Source organism: Asterias rubens, chromosome 1 (assembly GCF_902459465.1).
Source record: "Asterias rubens chromosome 1, eAstRub1.3, whole genome shotgun sequence".
Taxonomy (NCBI): Eukaryota; Metazoa; Echinodermata; class Asteroidea; order Forcipulatida; family Asteriidae; genus Asterias; species Asterias rubens.
This window is the reverse complement of record NC_047062.1, coordinates 10049571-10055888: the sequence shown is the minus strand read 5'-3', so window position 1 is coordinate 10055888 and position 6318 is coordinate 10049571. Positions and strand designations below refer to the sequence as shown.

The window sequence follows — 6318 nt, the reverse complement described above, 5'->3', positions numbered from 1 at the left end:
ATTAGTGACCATCCACTCGGGGCTGGTCGAGGTTGGTCACATCGTTGGTTACCAACAGCAGTTTATCACATTACAGTGTGCTGCAAGCAGAGACGATCAGTTATTCTTAAAATAGCTGAAAAGAAGTGAGAATGGACTTTTTATGTGTTCACGGCATAGAACTATGGGTTCACGGTCATCTTTTTCACATACGGTCGCTAGAAAACGACTAGGTCGTTTGCAATTTCATTTCAGTGCAAATGCGCTTGGTACGTCACGAACTAACCACTAGTCGACGATTGTACCCTTGTATCCGTTTAGGGCGAATCACGTATACCCCCGGAACAGATAGCAAATACTTTTTATAGCGCCCTCGCGCGGTCAAAAATAATGCGCATTGCGTGACATTTTTGCGGATGTAAAAAGTTAAAACCCATCTACAAATGATTGTTAATGATTCTATCACACCCACTAAAATAACGTAAGTTGTTAAGTTGTACAATATGTTTCGTACCGTCGTTGGGTCCCTTCCCAAAAGGTTTCATATGATTTTGAACGGTTTCATGTAACTTACTAATCTTGTCCCAAACGACGAAGGGCATTCGAGAAAAAAAACATTCAAAGACAATAAAAGTACGGTTCTTTAAAGTTGCAACTTTCTAAAAATTATTAGTCCCTTTAATGCTGGTATCAGTCGTGCACTGACGTTAAATATTCCTCCGGCCTGAGCAGAACAATATTAAAACGGCATCATATAAATCAGGGCCAGGGTTAACGTCATCAAAATATTGTCGTAAGCGATAGAGGTCACTTAAAATTGCTTTTCGTGCAATTTCCTAATAACATTTTGTTCGTATCAGTAACTGATACATTTTAATCGTTCAACCGGCCTTGGCAGATGGATGCCGAAGCGCAATTATTTGACTGTTTGAGTTTTAATAACGGGAGCAGACACGGCTGAAACAGTGACATCAGGTTCTCCCTATTGAAAATTGTCTTAAGAATATCGCATGATAAACGAACTGAACGAGCAGAACTTGGGGAAAACATGGACCGCATTCTTATGAAAATTCAAACAAACTTACATGACAATCTTCCTACTGCGACACGCGCCCTAACTCAACCGTCATGGATCAATTCAAGAGTCTTGGCACGACTCAACCTACAATAACCAAAGGAGCGAGTAACGATGAAGTTGCAATTGGAGACAGCGACGGTTTCACCAAGCTTATCTTAGCTCTCTACTGCATGATCTGCGTGGTTGGTATCACTGGTAACTTACTGGTTGCCATTGTACTCCTCCGTGTGCCATCCCTGCGGTCTAATACCAGTGATTTCTTAGTGCATCTCTCCATTGTAGATTTGATTGTCTGTGTTCAAGTTATCCCCCTTTTTCTCCTGCCTAGAACCAAATCCGCTCCAAACCCTGGGTTCTTCGGTGAGTTTTGGTGTCGATTTTACACCAGTGGGTTCCTGTTTTGGGTCTTCACGATGACGTCAGTGTTAGGATTGACCGCGGTAAATTTAGAGCGCTACGTAGCCATCGTCCACCCACACAAATACAAGACTCTTTTCATCAAACGAAACAAGCACATCGTTATAGCTGCGTCTTGGGTTTTTGCCGTAGTTTTAAGATCTCCCTCTTTCCTAAAGAATGAAGAAGATAGTGGTGGGATGTCATTTCAATGGATGGACGACAAAGGGGGCTCAGGCAGCATTTGGAATGTACGGTTTTACAGTCAATTTCTTCGCTCCATTCATTGTGATGATTCTTACGCAACTGAAAGTTATCTCAAAGCTGAACAGACAAGTGAAAATCCTAACTGCTCGAACAGGTTAGTTAGAAATTCATTTTGTATAATTTCTTATTGAGCAGTTGAACAGCATCTTTCCATTCATCAATGGGCTCAGGGCTTACAATTTAGTTTTTTATTCCGATTTTCAGTTTTAAGCTTGCTAGTATTAAATACATAATATGAGAACGATGTTACCATTGCTATTACTACGCCATAGCCAAAAAAACTACAGAAAAAAACACTGGAAACATCTTAATATTGTTAGAAACGAACCCTTTTTGAAATATTGTATAAGGACCAGCGACCAAAAAGCTTTCGGCACTCACTCGCGATCCAACCGCTGATCGTTGGCTTTACTGAGTTTTTTTTTACCTTGTATAAAGTATATTTCAAAGAACTGGTAACAAAACTATGAAAATATTTTCGATGATAGACTAAAAACTTTTCAGGCAATGATTAACAGTTACATTTTACACATTTAGACAAAGCTGTCTCCAACGGCAAACTCGATCGATTCATACCGTAGAGCAACCAACATAAACTGCTCACAAAAAGTAAGGAAACTTTTTTCAATCCAGTATATTTGTTATTATTTACTACTCTCTTTGTATATGGTTTATATCAGTGCAAAGCTGAACTGTTCCTCTTTAAAATGATACCACAATTGCAATGAATACATGTTGCTGGACTTGACCACGTTAATGAGAATGAGACAGACAAAGTCACAAATCAAATGTGCCAAAATTAGCAATTTTGTGTTACTGTGTGAACAATCAAATTGACACTGTAATTCAAACAAGCAAGACAACATACTGATCTTAATCCACTTTATTGAGACACGAAGTTTGGTATAGAGCAAGACAACTTACGGATCTTAATACACTTTTTTGATACAAAAAGTTCAGTAACGAGTGGATGATCCGAAGGCGTTGATGAAAGCCTAGCACCTTCTTCTCATGCTGCACACAAGTCTTGTGATGCGCTGATGATGAGGGATGGCGTTCCATTCTTCATTGGAACCTGGTTAGGTCAGCCACAGTTGTTGGTGGTTCTTGCGCGGACAGCGAGGCCAAGCTGGTCCCACAGATGTTCCATGGGATTCAGGTCTGGACTGTTAGCGGGCCAATCCATCCGGTGCACCCCAACATTTTTTAGGTAGTCGGTCACCAGTCGGGCTCGATGGTAGTCTTGGTGCAAGACGTTTCTCGTTCCCTTTTCACGCACACCGCGGCCAATTCACCGACAGCGCGCGCACCGACTCACCTGACTTATAGTCCACTCACCGCCCCAAAGAGAGTATTAAATAATAACAAATATACTGGATTGTAAAAAGTTTCCTTACTTTTTGTGAGCAGTTTAGTTGGGTGCCACAAAAACCAGGGGATTTAACTCTGGTTGGATTCGAACCTAATGCGTTAGTATGTATCGACTTTGCGTTTTCAGTCTCTTTGGGAGTCAATCCAAGCGACCTGCGTAAGATGTGGCAGCTCCGAGCCTCCCAAACCCTAGTGAAGACACTGCTGGCTTGCATTATAACATTCGGTGTGTGCTGGATTCCAAACCAATGCTGGTTCCTGCTCTTCAATTTCGGTGTTCCATTGAATCTGCATGGGCCTTTTCGCCGTCTCACTGTCATCTTAGCCGTGGGTAATTCCTGTGTGAATCCAGTCATTTACACAATGACCAACAAGCCGTTCCGTAAAGGGATCAGGGAGCTGTTTTGCAAGCAGCGGGGTTCGAACCAGGTGGTTGACGGTGTAGCGACTGGCACTATGTCCCAGACCGTCTCCAATGTTCGAAATTAAAAGGGTATAAGGTGAAGATCACGGCGGGAACAAACTAAGCATTATAAGGTGCTTTCGATTAGATTACACGTGTAAAGTAAAACCAGTAAATTCATAATTAATTCTTAACAGGCCCTTCTTACTTGAGATTCTAGAAAGCTATAACACCTTTCATTCCCTTTCATTTCCAAAGATTTGTTTCAACATCTAAGCGACTTTTTACTTATAAGTCTAAAATAATTTGAGCCATATTTCAATTATTGACAAAATAGAAGCCCGATTCCAAATTATCTCAAAATAATTTCTACAAATTACACTGACAGTGTTACTGGTCCCTGCACCACCCTACTTTGCTGAAAAGGTCATTAATTTTAACAATTCATGCAGTAAATGTGATAACCTGTAGTTGATTATTGTGTTAGCGCCCTCTATTGACTGGTTGGAGAAAGGGTGTTTAGTAGTTGTGTTGGCATCCATCTTGTTGTTTATTAAAGTCATGTACACATGGTTCGTTAACCTAATCCAGTGAGTTAAAGTCAGTAATTGAAGTTACTACAGTACATGACTAGAGTCATTGTTTAAATTTCAAAAGATAGTAGGCTTATTATGTATGTACAATTTGTATCATGTCTGGTGATGTTTGCTCATAGGAGTAATAAGTCAATAAAAAATGCCTCATTACGCCTACCAGTAATTTGTATGGAGATTAAAATTAACACAATAGCTGTTCAAGGCTTTTTATCTGGCGCAATGTCCATACTGATTATTATCGCACGGCATTATAATTTTCGACAATATTGTTGAAAACTAAAAAAAAAACAAAAAAAAAAAACTGTTTATACAAAATGATCTTTTTGTTGAGTAATGTAAGAGTTAATTGTTTTCATTATTAGCGTCGATATTCAACTGTGAAGGGGAATAAACAATGATCTTTAAACAACTAGATGGATTTACCAATGCGTGCTTATGACTATCGAGTTTTATTTAATTTTCATTTCTACAAACACAAGCTAGCGGTGGTTCCTCCTAACACATGTTACAGTGTATCCTCACTTATTAAAAAAAAAAAAAACTTTACAGAACAGCTTGCATGTAGAAAAAAAGTAAGCGGTGGAAAAATGCATAACTTGCATAATTTGCAAATTGCCGATTTTGCCTCTATTTTCACTAATTTCTGCATGCACACACCCACATCCTGATAGTAGAAAAATTTATATAATTGTCTGTCAGATTTACATGCAAATGTCTCTTGAAACCCTCCAATCAACGTATCAAAAAAGTAGAACAAAGGAATTAAGGGAAATAAGCATAATTCGCATAATTAAAAAAACGCCGGAATATCCACTTCAAATGTGCATGCAATTGTTGTCTGAACCCTCCCAAACAAAGTATCAAAAATATTCAAGGTATCAAAGGTTCCAATATAATTTAAATTAATTAAGATTACGTTACTGTTATGCAATCGGATTACCGTGCCGGAGATCTTTGGTTGGAATCCCACTCTAGTCAATTCTTTGTTCACCCCAAAACAACATTTAAAAATTTGCCCAGTCTGTTTCCCGTGTGGTTTATATTGATATCTGAAATCTGTGAAGATCACAGATTTACATCAAACTAACACGTTCTTCGATGGTGATAGTAGAAAACATCCCTTGAAATATTTCTGTCTGAAATTACATATTTTGATGAGAAATAACTTATCTAGTTTCGCGTTTGGAGTTTATCGCTCAGTGAGCATTTGATTCGTGGTGTTTTTTTTGCATCGATGTCATGCAATGTGTAATCGGTTTTGGTTTTTCACTATTTTCTCGTGACTTAGTTGGCTGATCGCTCTCAAACTTCTCCAGGTTTGTCAGTTTATGTATGTGGTGGATTACATTAAGAGCTTACACTGCTAGCAAATGTTTTGTAGCAACACCAATTATGTAATGTTCCTTCAAGGTGATACCCTGGTTGCCGCTCACCAGGTTGTATCGTAATTTGGGTGTGATCCCCGGCTACACGGCATTTTACGGTTGTATGGCTTCCGCCTGGCACCCCAAACAAAGATATTGACAAAAAAGGCTAGCTAGCTCAGATGGTAGAGCGCTGGCACGTTATTCCGGAGGTCGTTGGCTCGAATGCCGCTCTAGTCATTTCTTTGTTCACCCAAAAACCATTGTAAAATTTACTCTGTCAGTTTTTCTTGAGGTTTATATTGATACAATTGTAAATGAATGATTGTTAATAAAGAGGTTTACAACAAAATTATTATGCCTAGCCCATGGGGGTTCCAGTAATTAGGAAATATTACGCTTTTGTACATGCAAAGGCGATGTGTAGTACCATAATCTTCTACTAACAGGGTATTGTCGTACATATAAAATTAGTGAAAAAAAGAGGCAAACAAGGCCATAATTTCTAATTCATGCAATTTATGCCTGTTTCCCTTCTTTCCTTTTGCTATTTTTTCGATACATTGTTTGACGGTGCATGCGACCATGGTGTGATATAATTACTACTACTATCATGGCAAGTGCGTAGATGTATAGTGGCAATAGTAGCGAAAAACAAATTTTATTTATGCAAACTATAACACATATTTGTCCTACCTTCTGTCTTTAACTCTTTCAATATTTGGAGGGTAGCAAGATCCACTTGCAAACGTAGTGTGATAATGATTTACTTTCAATGGCTATCAGGGTTGTGTTTAGATATTAGTGAAAGTAGAATATAAAAAAAGGAACCTTTTGTCATTTTATGCAATTAATGCATTTCCC

At 38.7% G+C, this 6318-nt stretch overlaps 1 pseudogene; it reads left to right on the top strand.

Annotated features, from left to right (window-relative positions):
• Positions 1–1107: 1107 nt before the first annotated feature.
• Positions 1108–3580, top strand: LOC117296620 (annotated as a pseudogene).
• Positions 3581–6318: the final 2738 nt, after the last annotated feature.